Here is a 19,147-nt window from a genome sequence, read left to right as displayed (position 1 = left end):
GTTTGAGCCCCACAACAGGCTCCGGGCTGACTGCAGCGCTTGCTTGGGATTCTCTCTCCCTCTCTCTCAGCCCCTCCCCTACTCACACACGTGCACACACGTGCTCGCGCGCGTGCGCGCGCTCTCTCTCTCTCACAAAATAAATAAATAAACATAAGAAAAAAGAATTTCAAGAAGGTGACGGCTGGTCATTAAACCAAGCAAGGTGCGTGTCTGAGAAGCAGGCTCTCTGCCGGATCCCACAGATCATGCGTTCCCAAAGCTGGTTCTAACAACAGCTGACAAGTGCTTGTTTCTGAACAAGCCCTTAGACTCAGTGCTGTGGTAGGTACTGTTTATGTCACTTAATTTTGTGTTCACATAACCTTTGAGTATCTCCATTATATGGATGCGGGGACTGAGGCTTAAGAGATGAACTATGTACATCAAGAGCTCACAGAGGGCAAGTGAGGAAGCTCGACTCCAACACCTGCTGTCTGACCCCTGGTGCCAAGTCCTGGATTTTCTCTTCATGAGGGTAGAAGAGGTATAGACGAGCCTTCCAGAGAGAGAGTGGGGAGAATGCAAGCTTGGTGTGGGTGCACTGCATTAATCAACTGTGAAAGGATGTACACATTTCTCATGTAGTCAACACCTCCTGGAATATGTGGGTGAAAGTGGCATTTGAGCAATTTCTTGGGGCAGAGGGAAACCATTTTTTTTAATAATTTCCTTTGAGAATCATTCTATTCCCACCCTGAGAGAATCCCACTAATTCTGTGAAATTCAAGCAACAATGCTTGGCATGTAGGGTTGCTGTGAGAAGCAAAAGAGAGAGGCCATGCTGAGGATTTAAGGCAACTCTTCACATAAAAAATAAGTGCTGTGTAAATAGTAAGCAATGCTTTTTTTTTTTTAAGTACCATTTTAAGAACAAACAGGTTATCCAAACCAGGCCAGTCAAAGCCCTCCCTAGAACCTCAGCTGGAACTCTTCATAAAATTTCTCTCTGTCTCTCTCTCTGGGATCATAAGCTGTCACAATCCAGGAAGTCTATAGCTTCTAGGGGCCAGCCTGATTCTATACAGGGAGACTCAGAATGAGGCCAAGCAGAGAGAAGCAAGGCTGAAAACGGACGAGAGAGAGAACCCGATCACGTTAGGTGAACTCCCATATCTAGCCATACCTGAAGCTAACGCTTCTTGGATTTCCAGGCACATCCCTTTTTCTCTCCCAATTTCGTGCGAGTTGTGCCTTCGTCATCTGTAACCGATGAAAGGGCTCTGGTTAGTAGCGGATGATTTGCCGTAAGGACGTGCTAGCATCCACACTGGCCAAGTTAGACAGCTGTGGTTATTTGTCCACTCATTTCTTCGTTGCCAAATGAATCGACTCATTTGGTAAATCAGTCAACGGGGTGTGCTTCCCAATGGGGTGCGCTGGGTACAATGCACGCAGAACTCTCAGGAAGGTGCAAGATGCTAACGAATCATGACACGTTCCATAGCTGGATTGGCAAACATCCCAGGTTGCCATGGATGGTGTGACAGGACAACACCTGTTGTTCCCTAATAACTATGGATAGTATCCCATCTCCTCTCAAAGGGTTTGGTTTAGAAACCAAATCACACAGCCTCGTACTATATTGGCATCGTACGTACGATGTGGTGGCAGCTTCGGGCGAAGAAAGATGTAAGAATATAAGTTCCATATGGGCGGAGGGTTTACCTGTTCCGTTTTATGCTCTCTCTGCCCGCCATACCTCAGGGGCTCAACGAGTATTCGTTGAATGAATGAGGAAAATGCAGCCTGGAGACTCAGGGTAAAGAGGGAGCACTGGCCTGGAGACTAGAAGGCTAGGGAGGGGTTTTCATGTGGGAACAGACAGAGGACAAAGCATCTGCAAAAGTAGAAGGGTGTGACAAAGCATGCCTGCTTAGGGTCTAGGTGAGTCTGGCTCGCAGGACCACACGCAGTGCATGTTGGGAAGAGAAGGAAGGCGAACCCCCAGGAAGACAGAACTCCAGAACCTAGAAAGTCTGTCTGTTTTCAGAAAGAAACGAAAAGGAAGACAAATAGAAACTTCATTTTGAAGATGATGGCGAGCCATAAGGAGTCTTTTTTTTTTTAAATTTTTAATGTTTATTTTTTAGACAGAGAGAGAGAGAGAGAGAGAGGGTGTGAGCGGCGGAGAGGCAGAGAAAGAGGGAGACACAGAATCCGAAGCAGGCTCCGGGCTCTGAGCTGTCAGCACAGAGCCCGATGCGGGGTTCGCACAGAGGTGGGGTTCACACAGAGCCCGATGCAGGGCTGCAGGGCCCGAACCCACAAACCATGAGATTATGACCGGAGCCGAAGTCGGATGCCTGAGCCCCCCAGGAGCCCCAAGCCATGGGGAGTCTTAAGCAAGCTAGCACTTTCTATACCGAAGGAGACTATTTTTGCTTAAGTGGCAACGAGGACCCAGAGAGAGAGAGAGAGAGAGAAATGGGGATAGAAAGACTCCCTAGAGACCGTGTGAGAATCTAAGGCTTTGCTTGACCCCGCTGCTCCTTGAGGATGCTTGCACAGACCTCTGGCCGGGCAGAAGGAATAAAGATAACCCATAATTCTTTTTCTTTAATGAAAATCGGTGCATTCAATTGAAAAGAATACATTTTGAAATTGTTCTAAACTTGTTTTTTCCACTTTTTTTTCCTATCACCTGTTGTACAAAACGTTGGCAATAGTGAGTGATGTGCTTTTAAGATATTATTATATGGCAAAACAAAATGATACTGATCCTATGTCACTAGTGACCCCTGCACGGTTACAAGCCCTACAGTTTGGGGGAATTGTTATGCATCTGTCAAAACACTAAGTTTATTCCCTCTGGTCTAAGGAAGAGTCGACACATTGCTGAGCTCAGGGATTGACAGCTGGGTGGCAAACAGGGGACAGGTTTGAGAGGTAGTTAGTACATAGAAGGACAGGTCAGTGATTGATTCTACATCAGGAGTAAGACTTCTACTTCAGAGTTCTGGATTCTTCAATTGTGTATGAGTTTTTATGCCTAGCCCAAATAAAGCAAATAATCCCTTCTTTTGCATCCATTTGTGTTTTCCTACGTAGCGATTTCCTGCATTGAAACTATCATATTCTGCTTCCTTGTTGAATATAAATATTTTCATCTCTTGGATGGATAAACAAAGAAGTGATATGTAAAGCCATGCTTACACATATCATCTGGCACTCTATACTTCAAGAACAAGACACATTCCTTTTTCATATATAATAGCATGCCATTTGATATATATTGATTTATGTAAACACTTGGGAAAGCAGAGCTTGGTTTACATTTTTGAATAATTTCTTTACTCTTTAAAGGAAGTATCTTTCAAAGATACATGGCCCAGGGGCCAATATTCATCTTTCGGATTTCAGTTTTAGTCAGCAGAGAGAAAGGTTGCTGCTGCTAAATCATCAGCTCTTATGAGCTCTGTACTGGGATCGCGAAGCTTTATCGGAGCAAATAGACAAGTTTCTGCTCACGGTACGTCTCAGTCCCCAGCTGTCTAACCTAGCCATCTGCAATTTCTTTGATAAGGCAAAGAGGGAAGCACCTCATTAATCGTTATTATTAACTGGAAGTCCAAATTGACATGGATTAACCTTCCATCTGAGGATTTCCCCACACTTGTCAATCATCTCTGATAGTGGGATATAGACGCCCAGTGTTTTTATTTGTGTTTTCCTGGTGACTGGAGAACAGGCAACTGAAACTGAAAATACACTGCCTTGACTTCTACCCAGAGGGTCCCTGCAAAAGTGTAAGACAACCCAGAAAATATTTAGAGAAAAAAAATTAGAAGCACATTTTTTCTTCTAAGTCAAATGGGGAATAATAACAATTGTGCAGCTGTAACGACCGTGGTGATGGGAAAGTGAAGCTTAGTTCGTGTTTGGGGCGACACATGTGTGCTGGGCCAGAAAGGGGGGACCATGGCCAGGGACTATGAATATAGCAGGAAGCAAGCAGGGAGGAGAGACCAGGCAGAAACGATATGGTCAATGCCAATCAGAAGACAGAATTCATGAACTGTGGCGGGTAGCATCTGTCCCCAGGAGGCAGCCAGCATGGTACATGGCTGTCAGCACAACCTAAGAGGGAGACATGGAGGGGCCTCAACTAAGACAACCGAGACCAGAGGCCAGGAATCATCTTGCTTCAAATGTCTAGGACTCAGAGCACTCTGTAGTCAGTTAAAGGAATAAAAGGCATTATGAGGAGATTAGGGAAGGCATCCCAGGTCATGGAGTGGGGGGAGCCCCTCAGGGACTCTACCAGTAGGAGAACTGCAAGTACAAGGTCAGTTTCAAAGATGGGTGTCTGGGTCTACTCCAGGGCTTTAACGGCCCCTTCAAATGAGTTCCCCAGCAGAGGCACCATAAAAAGGTACCTGTTCGTGCCATTCGTGACATTGGTATGTCAGGGCACCTTTATGGATACCTCCACGGTCTGTCCATCATACCGAGTCACGGTCCCCTCAGGTCATTGATTTGGATCTTTCCCTTTGAAGTCATTCTCATTTCCCTGCCTGACTCCTTTGATTCGATTCTTCCCTACCACACTCTACCCGGTTCCTCTTTCACCACCACCTCCTGCCATTAGACCCAAAATTCCGTGAGGCCAAGGATCACATCGGTATTTTTCATTTTTCCCCCAGTGCCTGGTGTGGTATGTAGCCGAGTTCTTGGTCCACATGAATGGGTGAATGGTTATGCGTTTTGACATCATTCTTTACACTACTTTTGTTATCCCTGCTAGAATAAAAAAGGATAGCATGTCTGTTGTCCCTTTACCTGGCACCATGGTGGCATCCATTCCTTATATCAGAAGTCACCACCTATGATGGCAATTTAAGAACGAGGCCAAGACGATAGTGAACAAGATAGCAATTGCATGAGTACATCGGAGATCCAAGGAACAAAATGGGGGCCGGAGCAATAGCTGGACTTGAAAGAGATCAACCAAATCTTTCTGTACTCAAGTAAGATCCAGGGACGATAGTGAGGTAGGTGTCCTTGACGAGTACTAGCTGAATGAAGCTCTGGGACAAGGAGTGAGTAGGACGGACAACATGGCAAACTGAACAGGTGCTGCTTCTTGGCTGGCCATACCGCTTAGGCAATGGGGGAAGAGTGTAAAGGAAGCAAAGTGACTGCTACCTTCTCCCTTATGCAGCCACCCATTCTCTGCCTCCACAGCTCCATACAGCTAGGCACCTTCAATATAACAAGAAGTGGCTCAAAACTCAATGCTACTACTACTGTAAGAATGAGTCAAGTCCACAAAGACTTCCTCGACACTTCCCAGGTTCCTGAAAGTCAAGGGCATGGCATCAAGTGCATAATTCTGGCATTGTGAGAATCTGCAGCGATGACTCGAGACAATCTCTCCTACCTTGACATAATGGGTTGCCGATCCAGGGAGCTCTTGCAAATGCAAATCTGACCACATCATCTCCTCTTTGTAATCCCTTGGGGACTGACAATCAGCTCCATCACGAGGTACAAACTCCCGCCAAGAGCAGACCGTGAGCCTTGTCCCTCTCTGTGTCCCTGCTTGCTGTCATGCCTCTCTTTCATGGCCTGCTAGCCTTCTTTTTATTTCTTGAAAATTCCAAGCTTGCTTTTCTCTAAGGGCGTTGCACCTGCTCTTTCCTATGTTTAGAATCATCTTGCATCAAATCTTAAACGTGAATGGGCCAGTGTCATTCTTCGGGTCACAACTCAAAGGTCACTTCTGCAGAGAAGCCCCCTCTAACTATCCTATCAATAGTAGTATCTCCTGTTGAGATGGAGACGGAGATTTTGTATGTTTATTGTCTCCATGGTAGCTATCACTAGATAAAATAATAATAATTATTGTTATTATTACATTCCCATGTGGAATCAAAAAAAAAGATGAACATGGAGCGGGGGGGGAAGAAAAAATAACATAAAAACAGAGAGGGAAGCCAACCATAAGAGACTTTTAAAGACAGGAAACAAACTGAGGGTCGCTGGAGGGGAGGGGAGTGGGGGGATGGGCTAAATGGGTGATGGGCATTAAGGAAGGCGCTTGTTGGGACGAGCATTGGGTGTCAGATGCAAGACAGGAATCACTGGATTCTACTCCTGAAACCAATATTATGCTGTATATTAACTAACTTGAATTAAAATAAATACATTTTTATTAAATAGATAAAATGATGATGCGGTAGCATTTGCTTCCCTGATAATTGGCCATCGCTCAAAAACATGTGCCCCAAGACAGTGGGGATCTTGAGGGCTTGCCCCTTGCTCTGGAAACATCTCTTAGAAGAGGACACAGCAAAGAGTGAATACCCAATACAGGTGTATTGAATGAATGAATGAATGAATGAATGAACGAACAGATGAGTCAGGCCTGGATGACAGGAGCCATACCCTGGGGTCAAGTTCTGGGATACAGCAGCAAAAAGTGTACACATTGTTCTAATCCAGGTCTCTGAATTCAACACCTCTGCTCCTTCTTCGCCACCGTTTAGTCCTGACCCTGCTATGCTCCAGTTAAATGGACCCCGGATGACAACAGAGGAAGCCCCAATTATGTGCGGTTTCATCTCCCTTCTTGAAAATCCCGTCTTCTGAAATCCCACCTGTTCATGAGCAGCACACATGCCCAGTGCTTCAAGTGTGGAATGCCTCTTCCTCTCCTTGATATCGTAAAAAAATGTCTGATTTATCACCACCTCCGAAAAACCTTCCAGGACTCCAATAATTCCATGTCTTCCCCTGTTATTAGTATTAAAAAAATTTTTTTTAATCTTATTTATTTTTGAGAGAGTGAGAGAGAGGCAGAGGAGGAACAAAGAGAGAGGGAGACACAGAATCCGAAACAGGCTCCAGGCTCCGAGCTGTCAGCCCGGAGCCCGATGTGGGGCTCGAACTCACGACCGTGAGATCATGACCTGAGCCAAAGTTGGACGCTTAACCAACTAAGCCACCCAGGCGCCCCTCGCTGGGCTTAATCGATATGCTGTATTTACTTAGACTTTTGCCCTCCAAAATTCTGAATTTCAAGTATTTACAAGTATGGCAGTCTTCTGATCCTACACAGCTAGTTCCTTGACGTCAGACACTGTGTGTAATTTATCTTGAGAGTGATTGGCTAAGTGCATTGCCAATAGAATCCTAGGTTAAAATCCTGATTATCCAGGTGACTTTAGTAAAATACTTAACCTCTCTGTGATTTCTCATTTTCTCATTTATAAATTGGGGATGAAAACAGCATCAATCTCATGGTACTGTATTTTATTTAAAAAAAATATGTTTACTTATTTCGAGAGAGCTTCAAAGTACGAATGGGTGAAGGGCAGAGAGAGAGAGAGGGAGGCACAGAATCGGAAGCAGGCTTCAGGCTCTGAAACGTCAGCACAGAGCCCGATGCAGGGCTCAAACTCATGAACTATGAGATCATAAGCTGAGCCAAAGTTGGACGCTTACCCTACTGAGCCACCCAGGTGCCTCTCATAGTACTATATTTTAAATAAATCACTTAGAACAGTATCTGGCATATAGCAAGATCCTATCGGTATTAGTTGTTATTACCTTTTTTTGCTCCTAATTACTTGCATAATGCTTAGTATGGAGGTGCTCCATACATATCTGAATATAACTGGGGAGGAGGAGGAAGCATAAAGCAATCACAAACTAGCATATTCGTTTCCTAGGACTACCTGGGAAGTGCTTAAACCATCAGAAATGCACTCTCTCACATTTCTGTAAAACTGTACGTTCAGGGTGTCGCCAGAGCTGTGTTCTGAGCCTGAGTAGAATGCCTCTCTTCTCTTCCTAGTGTCTGCGGGTCGCCAGCAGTTTGTGGCTCCTGTGGCTGGCAACTCCGTCACCCCGCTCACTGCCTCCGTCTTCACCCGCCTCCCCTGGGTCTGCATTGTGGTGTCTGTGTCTAAATTTCCCTCTTCTTATATGGATGCCAGTTATATTGGATTAAGGCCAAGCTATGCCAGTATGGCCTTATCTTAATGAGTAACATCTGAAATGAGGTCTGGGGGTTAGGACTTCAGCGTATCTGTCCATGGGGACGGTTCAAACCACAACAAACTTGGATCGCACCTTGCGTATCCCTACTCAACAGTCCATTATTTTGTCCCACGAACCTCCGTCTAGGCGATTTCCCCAGAGGTTAAGAGCCTTCCCAGGGATCAAAGCTACTAAGCTGCACCAAAGAATGCAAACTCGACTCTCCTCACCTTGCCTTTTGGAGATCTCTCTCCTCCAGCATGACTCTTAACTAAGACAGTCTATGCAGAGACAGATATTAGGCTCTGTTCTGGGTCAGGCACTGCCCTGCCTGTCCTGGGAGAATCAAGGAATGGGAGACACACCCTGAGGGCAAGGCTTTCATGATGGGTGATAGTTACTGGCAAGTCGGAGGAGACACGTTTCTTGGCCAAAGTGAAGCCAGCCTATTACATGGAATTGGCCAGAGATAGCAGCATCCTAGAGAACGCGGCTGGGAGTTCCTCCCCTCCTTTCTTCCCTTTTCTCCATCCTTCTTCCCCTTCCTTTTGCTTCTTTCCTCTTCTCTCATCTCCCTCCACCCTTCCTTCTCAACTTTTCCTTGCATTTCTCCCTCTACCCACACATTTGAAACTACTGACCCATGTCACGTGTCTAATTATTTTCAATATGTATTTCTTGAGAAACAACTCTTAAGATTTGCCCGGGATGTTCTGTTTATTCTTCCCACATTTAACCAGAGCTATAACTCCTAAGCAGTTCTGTCCTTGCTCTACAGATGAAGAAACACACTTAAAGGATTACTTGAGTTGCCCAAGCCAACTCAGCTAACCCAATGGTTTGAAGTATTCTGAGCAAGCCAAGGTCCCCCTCCATTCCACTCTGCTGTTACTAGTAACAAAAAGCTGTGAATGATTGGACACCAAAAGCAAAGGGAACAATAATAAAAATGAACACTCTAACATCAAACTAACAAGGTTCTGCACAGTGGAGGAAATCATCAACAAAACGGTAGGATAGGCTACCTACCAACTGGGAGAAAATATTTATAAATTGCATATCTGATAAGGAGTTAATTTCCAAAATATATCAAGAACTCACACAACTCAATTGCAAAAACAAACAAACAAACAAACAATCTTATTAAAAATGGGCAGAAGACCTGAACAGACATGTTTTCCAAAGAAGACATATAAATGGCCATCAGGTCCGTGAAAAGGTGCTCAATATCACTCATCATCAGAAAAACACAAATGAAAACCACACTGACGTATCACTACACACCTGTTAAAAAGGCCATTGTCAAGGAGACAAAAGACAACAAGAGTTGGTGAGAATGTGGAAGAAACCCTTGTGCATGGCTGGCAGGAATATAAATTGGTGCAGCCACTAGGGACAGCGGTATGATCTATCAGTCCCACTTCTAGACATATATCCAAAGGAGATGGAAACAGGATATCCAAGAGACATCTGCACTCCTGTGTGTATTGCAGCATTATTTACAATAGCCAAATTATGGACACAACCTAAATATATATATATATATATATATATATATATATACACATATATATATATACACATATATATATAAATATGTATATATATATGTGTATATATATATATATATATATATATATATATATAATGAAAACCTTGGTTTGTGAGCATAATTCATTCCAGAAACATGCCTGTAATCCAAAGCACTTGTATAGCAAAGCAAATTTCCCTATATGAACTAATGGAAACTCAGATGATTTGTCTCTCAACCCAAAAATGTTCATATAAAAATAATTACAATACTATAATATGACACAGAATATTAAGAATATACAAAATATAAAGAAAAATAAACAAATGAACCTGCCCTTACCTTTGAAGACATTCGTGGCTGGTGTGGGGGAGACGGGAGGAGGGTTACTGTATAGAACGACTTTCACTATCACTAATGGAATCACTGCTATCTATTGACTCCATGGAATCTTTTTTCTTTTCATGCAGCATTCACAAGAAACTTATCCAATGACACTTGCTTTTGCCTCGTTTTGAGGATTTCGCGGAAATGTGACATTGCATTGTCGTTAAACAGATTCACCGCTCACACTGATGCAGCCTCATTCGGGTGGTGCTTTTCTACAAAATCTTGTGCTGTTTCCCACATTTCCACATCTCCCCAACCTCATTTGAAGTGAGGGATTCTTCTGCCTTGTTCTCCTCCGCCTCTACAGACAAGATGCAGACACTGACTTCTTATAAAATCTTGCGATTTCGGCCACTCACCTCATTCGTACTTCTTGATAATTTTCTTCTTAACTTCTACCGTAATCATCTCTCTCTTCTTGACACTTTTCTTTTCAACCTTTTTCTGCATGGGGGCCATTGTACATGCTTGCATGGATTTTGACTACGGTACAGTATTAATAAACTCTTGTCAAACACTGTACTTAATGTAACTGGCAATAAGGCAGCAGAGGAGAGGGTCTCTATCTGCAGGCAGCCTCGCCTAGAATGAAGCAAAGCATTCTTAAGCGTACTCTTGTATAGAAAAGGAAAGAACTGTCCATAGGAAATCCCTGATTTCTGCCAAACACTGTGGTCTGAGACTGAGGTTCTGAGCATGGGAGCCGATCACCCACAATCCTGCAGCGAGAGAGAGAAGAACCATTGGCTCACATTGATACATGAGTGCTTTGGATTACAAGCATGTTTCTGGAATGAATTATGCTCTCAAACCAAGGTTTTACTGTGTGTGTATATGTATACATATATAATGTATGTATGTATCTCTCTCTCTCTATATATATATATATATATATAAAATGTACATATGTAACCCATATATATATATATATATATACATAATGCATATATATATATAAAATGTGTATATGTATACAATGGAATATTATTCATCTATGAGAAAGGAGAAATCCTACTATGTTTTACAACATGGATAGTCATGGTAAGTGAAGTAAATCAGATAGAGGAAGACAAATACTTTATGGTCTCACATGTGGAATAAAAAACAACACAAAAGAAGGGCACGTGGGTGGCTCAGTCGGTTAAGCGTCTGATTCTTGATTTCTGCTCGGGTCATGACTTCACGGACATGAGATCAAACCCCGCGTCGGCTTTCACACCGAGTATGGAGCCTGCTTAAGATTCTCACTCCCTTTCTCTCTGCCCCTCTTCCCTGCTTGTGCTCTCTCTCACAATAAGTAAATAAACAAATGTGAAAAAAATGCAAAACAAAACAAAGCAAACTTATAGAAACAGAAGACAGAAAAGTGGTTACCAGGGGCTGGGGGGTGGGAGTAGGAAATAGAAGTTGATTAAAGGTTACAAACTTTCAACTATAAGGCAAATAAGTTCTGAGGATTTAATGCAGAACATGGTGACTATAGTTGACTGTGCTGTATTTAAAAAGAAAAGACTGAGACTATGAGTCACAAAGTCACACAACAGCCACCCCCTTCCTTCCATTTTAGCATCGCTCCTGAGATTACTTCCTTCCAGGGAACACAGGAACCTCTGGCGAACCCTAGGGTTGTATCAACATCTCACCCTTACTCCAGGATGAAGTCCTAATAGCTCAATGTGTACGCATATAAAGCAAATGGCCACCCATGAAAGTTAGTTCAGAAGAAATTGATTCACCAGAACTTCCTGACTCCTCAGTGGGGGCTAACAGCTCAGTTAATTACTCAGCATTAATGCCTGTCTCACAGTGTACCAGGGAGAGGCATGTGCCACACTCGTTTCTCCAGGAGTGCAAAAGTGGATGGCCAGTGCTCTTTAGTCTTCAGCAATTGTTTTTCGCAGGGAGCAAAACTGCTTTGAACTCTATGGAAACCAACTGGAAACATTACAAGGAAGAATGGATGTTTCCGGTAAAATAGAAAGACACGTCTTCCGCTGTTAATGTGGGTAGACTAAAAGCATCTCTTTTTTCCTACTGTGTTGGAAATTTATTGAATAAAATCTATTGTACTGAATGGAGCGTAATCAGCCTTACCTCATTTCTTAAGAACAATGCTGTTATCTTTTTCTTTTTGAGTGTTTCAAATGGTTCTTCAATATTTAAAGTGATGTATAATCATCTGTGAAATCAACTGTGGACTCTCAGGACATAATAAACAAAAGAAAATGCTGGGAATATTCATCATTTCAAATATCCATATTATCCAATTTATTTTAGGGTGTACCATTGCTTTTCAATTTTTCATTTTTGCTATAAGAGTGTAGGCTAGCCTTAAGCATAATTCTGGCATAGATGTTATAGTTTATCATGAAGAATTATTATTTTATTTTTAGTGTGATTTAGCATCAGGATGATCTTATTGAGCCTACTATTTTAAGCCAACTATATTTTATTTGGAGGATTAGAGTTTGGTTCTTTATTTTCCTCAAGCATATATTTGTTGAGCACATGGCTCTATAGAACAGTAGAAAGTGTAATGTACTTGCGACAGATTCTTTGAATGTATACAAAGAAGAGCTACAGAAAATAATAGAGAGGACAGTTGGATTGGTTGAGTTTCTAGAGTTTGAGATCTGAAAGCAAATGTAGACTTATTTAACTGGAAGCTAGTGTTTTGCTGATGAGGTAACAGGCTCAGATTACTTAAGTAAGATTCGTTGGGTCCCACAGTGGCTTGTCAATGGCTGAATGGCTTATCTAAGACCTGGATCCTTCCAGATAATCTAAGTGGCATCCGGACACGTCCTTCTGATAAATGATGGGCTCCTAGAAGTGGGGCTTCCCTCTGCCCCTGCTCAGAATTTCATCAGTTCATTCACCTGGTATCCAACCCTCATTATTGGAGTTCTTCCTTAAGGTGATCTGGTTTTCTTATCATGTAAACCACTGGTCCAATTTCTGGCCTCTAGAAAAACGAAGTTTCATCCTTGTATCTATTGACATTATTTCCCTATTTAAAGACAGATCCCACATCCCATAAGTTCAAGAAACTCCTATTCACCACTTCTGTGATTGTTTTCGGCAAGAATTGTCTTCACATCCCATCCCAAACTCCTGAAAGTCACGCAAAGAGGGTAAGAACAATACTCAGTCACTTCAATCCTGCCTTCTTTTTTGGACCTGCTTGACTCAGAACAGGTAAGTTCCAGTGTTTTCTCATCCATTAGAAAATAAAAATAAAAATTCCATTTCCTTGTAGGTCAAAGACCGAGTTTCCGTAGTGCTGCCTGTTACCAGGGAGGCAGAGGAGAGTAACTGTGGGATTCAGTAGTGAAGCCTGGTGTTTTAAAACACCTTTTGCATGTCCTTCAAACAAGTTCACTTCCACTTGAGGCATCCTGGCACCACAGAGTTGTATCCCTGATTCTTAAGAACTCCTCATAGTATCTCCAGTAATTTAAGCAATCCATCACTTAGAGTTGCAACGGTCAGAGTTTCAAGACTCAGAGAACATGGAATGTACCAGCATGAGGCTATGGACAGTCACCATTTCCAGTGTCTCTCAGTGCAGGATGGTAATAAAAACTACCATTTATGAGATACTTTATAAGTTCTCTCTTTCGGTTTTCACAACAACCTACATTTGGAGAATAAATAGGCTTCAAAAGGATAAATAACTCACAGGAGGTAATGTATGGCAGAGTTATAATTCCAAACAGGGTTTCTGATCCCAGATATTATGTTATAATGTCTGTAAAAAGGAAATAGCAAATAACAGCCCTAATTGAGGGAAGAAAATGTGGTCATTGGCAGGTGGATAGTCAAGGGGAGTTCACGAAGAAACAAAGGGCAACCGAAAGGCCATGAGAACAGCATCTAAGTCAGCTACTAAGCTAATTTTCTGCAACCTAAGCTTTAGCTCCTTTTCAGTAAAGCATGATGGGAAAGGATGTGGGTTTTAAGACCAACTTTCTTTGGATCCTTACCTTGGTTTCAGCATCTCCTGGGTGAAGAGTATTGGATAAATTGCTTAACTTTTCTTTTGGACTCTTCACCTGTGAAGTTGGAGCATAAAAGTGTCTTGTGTAATGAAATAATCTAAGTAGGTGGTTAGTACAATGTAGTTTAGAGGCAAATATTAGCTTCTATTACTTACTCATACTTTATACACCTAGGCATAAAACAAAACTTTTTTTCTCCCCTTATTCTTCCTTCTGTTTCAGAACTCCCTCATTATTTTTCTCCCTTCATTTCTTCCTCTAACTGCTGAGTAGCTATTATGTATAATGTGCTGTACAGATAATGGAGATGCAGGTATATATCCTATATCACACAGCCCTACGTCTTTAGATACTTGCAGTCTAGTGCGGGAGAGAGAGGGAGGTTAGCAAAAAATGACCACAGGTTCCAGTAACTTCCAAATAGAAGCTTCGGCGGTAAGGCACTGTTCAATTTCAGTTAGAATTATCAAGAAGGCTTTCAAAGGGAGAAAATCTTGAGTGGGATTTGAGAGAATGAATAGCGGTTTTCCACGTAGACAAGGGTGCTTACAAAAAGAGAGAGTTTTGTTCAAAGTGGTGGGATCTTAGAGCAACACAGCAGGTTTCAGCAGATGGGAGATTGATTAGATAAAGCAGGAGCCCAAAGTGAAAGTGGTGGGGTGCTATAGGACATGAGGCAAGACTTCAGGTTGGGCCAAGCCTAGGGCTAGTAGGATGGGAAGTTGAGATGGTCATTAAGCCTCCCCCCACCTCGCTCTGCATAGACATCGCATCCTGGGCATCACATACACACTCAGTACTTGGTTTCTGATTTTCCAAATAGTCGTTTGAAACTCATAACATGAATACATTTTGGAAGTCAAGGTTTTATTTCCAAATGTTCTTATGATTTTGAGGTTTCATAAATACCAAAAGACTCAGGACATAAAATATACATTGGACCTAATAGATGGAATAAAAAACATTTGATTAAAAATAAAAGAGTTACTACTCTCATCCTAAATTTGGTAAAACCCCCATAGGCAGGGCAGGGGGAGATAAGATATGAAGAGACGCATAACTTAGAAGTGGGTGAGGTCCTTAAAAGAGATGTGAGCCCCAATTCTTCTTCCTATCTTTTGGCCTGTGAGAGAGGCAAAATCGTGAGATTGCAAAATATAGAATATCAGGACATGCTTGGGGATCTAATGACTAAACGCCACAAGTTTCATTGCCCCGACCAACCAATGAGGGGTAAGGTTGGTTCCAAATCTGGTAAAATTTCCTTGCAGAGCCTGGCAGAGGTATAGTCAAGAATGTGGGGTGGCATGTGGGGGAAATAGAGAGTCTGAGCTGGGTTCTTAAATTTTTCTAGCTGCAGAATGTCGGAGGACAGAATGTTTATCTGTCTCACGTCCTTGGGAAGGAGGCCAGAGTTAGGTGAAAGATAGCAAATTGCCTGAGTGCCCTCAGAGACAGGAGGGGAAGGTTACAAAAATATTGTAGGCCAATCACTGGGGACCAGGAAGGACATAGATCATGGATAAAATAAGCAGATAGTAGAGTGGGTAGATGTCAACGAGCAAGGACATGAGCCTCTACACTCATATGAGTGTCATGAACCAACTGCCTAAAGTTTGAAGTAAAAATCACCCAGATGTATGACGAATGGCAGGTAGAAATCCCTAAGTTGACTGAGAAGGAAATGCTTCTTAAGCTGAACTGATTAGGTTACGTTTTTCTCCCTGGGAGAGGAGGAAAGAGTATATCAATAGAAATGAGCTTCACTTATTACCAATAATCTTAATATATTTTGCTCACTCTCTGAAGATGTAAGAGAGGAGAAGAGAACTGCCTATGGCAATGGTGAAAATGAAGACCTGGATGAGGAGATAATGTTTGGATGGGCGGATGGATGGGCAGGTGGATGGATGGAGGGAGGGACGGAGGGAGGGATGAAGAACCAAAAAGAAAACCTTACGCCATGTGAAAGGCTACTTTTCCTGTAGTTTTCCTGAGAACTTGTGGAAAAATACCTGGTGTGTATAGAAAATATTTGCCTAAAACTCTTTTCATTATGTGTGCATAATCAAGTCTTGCCATCTCTCTTGACAGAGCCTGCGTTTCTGACAGCAGCAGAATTTACTCTGGGTAAATTTGCATCTTCCTCCTTTGGCATGTTGCCTTTTTCTTGTTGTCTTTCTTTGTGTGTACCTTTGGTGCAGGTTAATGGATGCTGAGCCCATATCAGAACATAAAATCTGCAATGTCTTTATAACCTATCATGTGTAACTGGGCACACCCCATCTTAAAAACATTAAGCTGCCTATATTATGCTCATGTCAAGGACAATTATTCCTCGGACCTTTTGTTTTATCACCAAAAGGACATTAGATTCACAGTCGCAGCCCTCACACAAATAAAATGAGGAACAGGAGACAGATAACCTGGTGTTGTTTCCTGAACGGCACCAAAATGGAACCTGGGCCTTTGTAGCATTATTGCCAGATGCCAGACGTGAAGAATATCCCCGCACAAAGTGGATTCGGATGGAGACAAAGACAGAGACAATTGTGTGGGTCAGATACTATTGACGTCTGAGCAAACTCTTCTCTGTGAATCCCCTTGGCCTCCAGCCTCCTTTCCCCCCATTTTTCTCTTTCCAGAAGAAGGATTTTCTCCTGGACTCATCCCCTGACTGCATATTCACTTGGGTCCTGACCTACTTTTCGTTATCGGTGGTTTTTTCTTAAAAACCTTCCATTTCTCCCTACTGAGCAGTAGTAATCATTATTTCTCCCATCATTCTCCTTGGACACCCCTGGGCTCTGTTCCGAGCCATCACCTGCCCTTCGGGTAGGATTTGCATTAGTGCTAGTTCAGCACAATCCTTTCTTTGATTAATAACAAACACAAGAAAACAGCAATGGACAGACCTGTGACAAGACTTGTTACGTGAGTCTCTCCAGGGTGGACTAAACCAACCAAAGGGTGACGGATACTGTGGGTGGGGGAAGGAGCCCTTTACTGGGAACTGGGCAAAACTAAAAGACACTGGAGAACTGAAACCAAAACGGGAAGAAAAAGTAGACAAGCCATTGGTCTGCTAATGCCTTCGCACCTCACCCTAGGCCCTGTTCTTTTTTGTTTTTTTAGAGTTTTATTTTTTATTTGGAGAGAGAGGGAGAGAGAGAGAGAGAGAAGAGAGAGATGGAGAAAGAGAGGATCCCAAGAAGGCTCTGCAGTGTCAGCATAGAGCCCGATGTGGGGCTCCAACTCATGAGCCATGAGATCATGACCTGAGCCAAAACCAAGAGTCAGGTGTTTAACCGACTGAGCCACCCAGGTGCCCCAAGGCTCTGTTCTTGGATGCAGATAAGCAGTGGGTTTGCCTCCAGCATTGTGAAACCATCATGTTGCATCTGATGTGTGACAGCCATATCCAAGTGAGCTAAAGCTGAGGAAAGCTTTTAAAAGAAAGTATTTTTGGGGCGCCTGGGTGGCGCAGTCGGTTAAGCATCCGACTTCAGCCAGGTCACGATCTCGCGGTCCGTGAGTTCGAGCCCTGCGTCGGGCTCTGGGCTGATGGCTCAGAGCCTGGAGCCTGTTTCCGATTCTGTGTCTCCCTCTCTCTCTGCCCCTCCCCCGTTCATGCTCTGTCTCTCTCTGTCCCAAAAATAAATAAACGTTGAAAAAAAAAAAAAGAAAGTATTTTTAAATATTAAAAAGGAAACACATTGTGGGTTTATCTAATATTTAAAAGTCTCAGCGAACGGGAGATTCAGCATGCTGCAAAGCAGTACCTCTCAAACTATGAGGGAGAACCTCTTTTGTCTCGTTCTTCTTCCCATTTGTTTCTGTAAAACACCACACAAATGAGACGAGGATTCTGATCACATGCTTGGCTCTCACGGGATTATGACATTGCTCTAAATGTTTCCAAATACTTCCTTCTGATTTCAGGACTTATCTCCTTGCTGGCCAGAAGCCAACGTTAAGAGACTAGCCCAGGTCCATGGACCCCTCTTCTCTTGTTTGCTGCCTGGCTCCATACCCTTCTCACCTCCTTACGGAGATGAGCCTGCCTCCCCTCCCAGCCCTCACCGTGGACACACAGGCAACCTCCATCCTCCAAAAAAGGGGAGCAACCAGCATGACTGGTCTTCCCATTTCACAGATGGGGATATGGAAAGTCAGGAAGAACAAGCCACTTGGTGGATAATCACACAGCCAGTGAGTAGCAGCTACAGGGCCCCCTCCAGCATTAGGCAAAGCCCGCTGTACATGCGGGATGTTAAGTGATGCTCCGCAAAAGAACAACGTTATAGGGAAATGCATTTGCTTACTTCTGCTTACTCTCATCTCTTCCTGAGCATCACGACACTCTTAAAACAACAACCAAAAAGTTCCAGCAGAAGATACTTGTTTGAATTTTGTTTCCCAGATATATTTCATTGGAAACACTTAATCATATACAAACTGTGGGAAACGTCCTGCCACCTATGTATCGGGTTGAGAAATGGGTGGATAAATGGCCATTATCCCCTGAGAAGATATCCCAACGAGATCTACAAGTCCCCTGGAAGAGTCGGATGAACCACCCCACATTGCATCTCACCAGTCTGCTTTCTGATCACATCATATTTAGAGACAAAAATGCGTGATAAGTACGTATTGTCCAAAAGTGCTTAGAAAACCCCAAATTATGAGATCTATCTTGACTCTGAAAGTCTGAAAATCAACTGATGCTCACTGGGTTGAAGGGCCATGAGTTGTGGAGAATCTCCTACACCTTTGAGGTCCTTTCAAACTTTTGGACACCAGCCAGGCTTTCTTTCCCCAGGCTGCTTCCAACTGAGGACTGAGCATGGATGGCCCTGGAGCCAGGCCACTCCTGACCCACATGAGACCCCTACCCCCCAGGCAATCTTTTTTCTAGCACTTTCCATCAGACTGGAGAAAATACGTTCAATGCTGCACTATAGTCCCCCTCTTTCCCTCCCTTCATTCAAGAGTTCCATAACTACCAGGCTGTCTCTGCAAAATCCTGCCCCATCTCTTCTTTGTCCATAGCAGGCATTTACCCCCAAAGAATGTCTAGTATATTTAATTCTGTCTCCTGAACTGCTGGTACTTGGGTATGGTTTGGAAAGGTAGGAGATGAGATGGAGTTTGGGGACTGGATTACTCACTGCTTAGCTAGACAAAAGGACCCACTTCT

Source organism: Leopardus geoffroyi, chromosome B1 (assembly GCF_018350155.1).
Source record: "Leopardus geoffroyi isolate Oge1 chromosome B1, O.geoffroyi_Oge1_pat1.0, whole genome shotgun sequence".
In the NCBI taxonomy this organism is placed as follows: Eukaryota; Metazoa; Chordata; class Mammalia; order Carnivora; family Felidae; genus Leopardus; species Leopardus geoffroyi.
The sequence above is the reverse complement of the archived record's forward strand: the minus strand, read 5'-3'. Positions refer to the sequence as shown.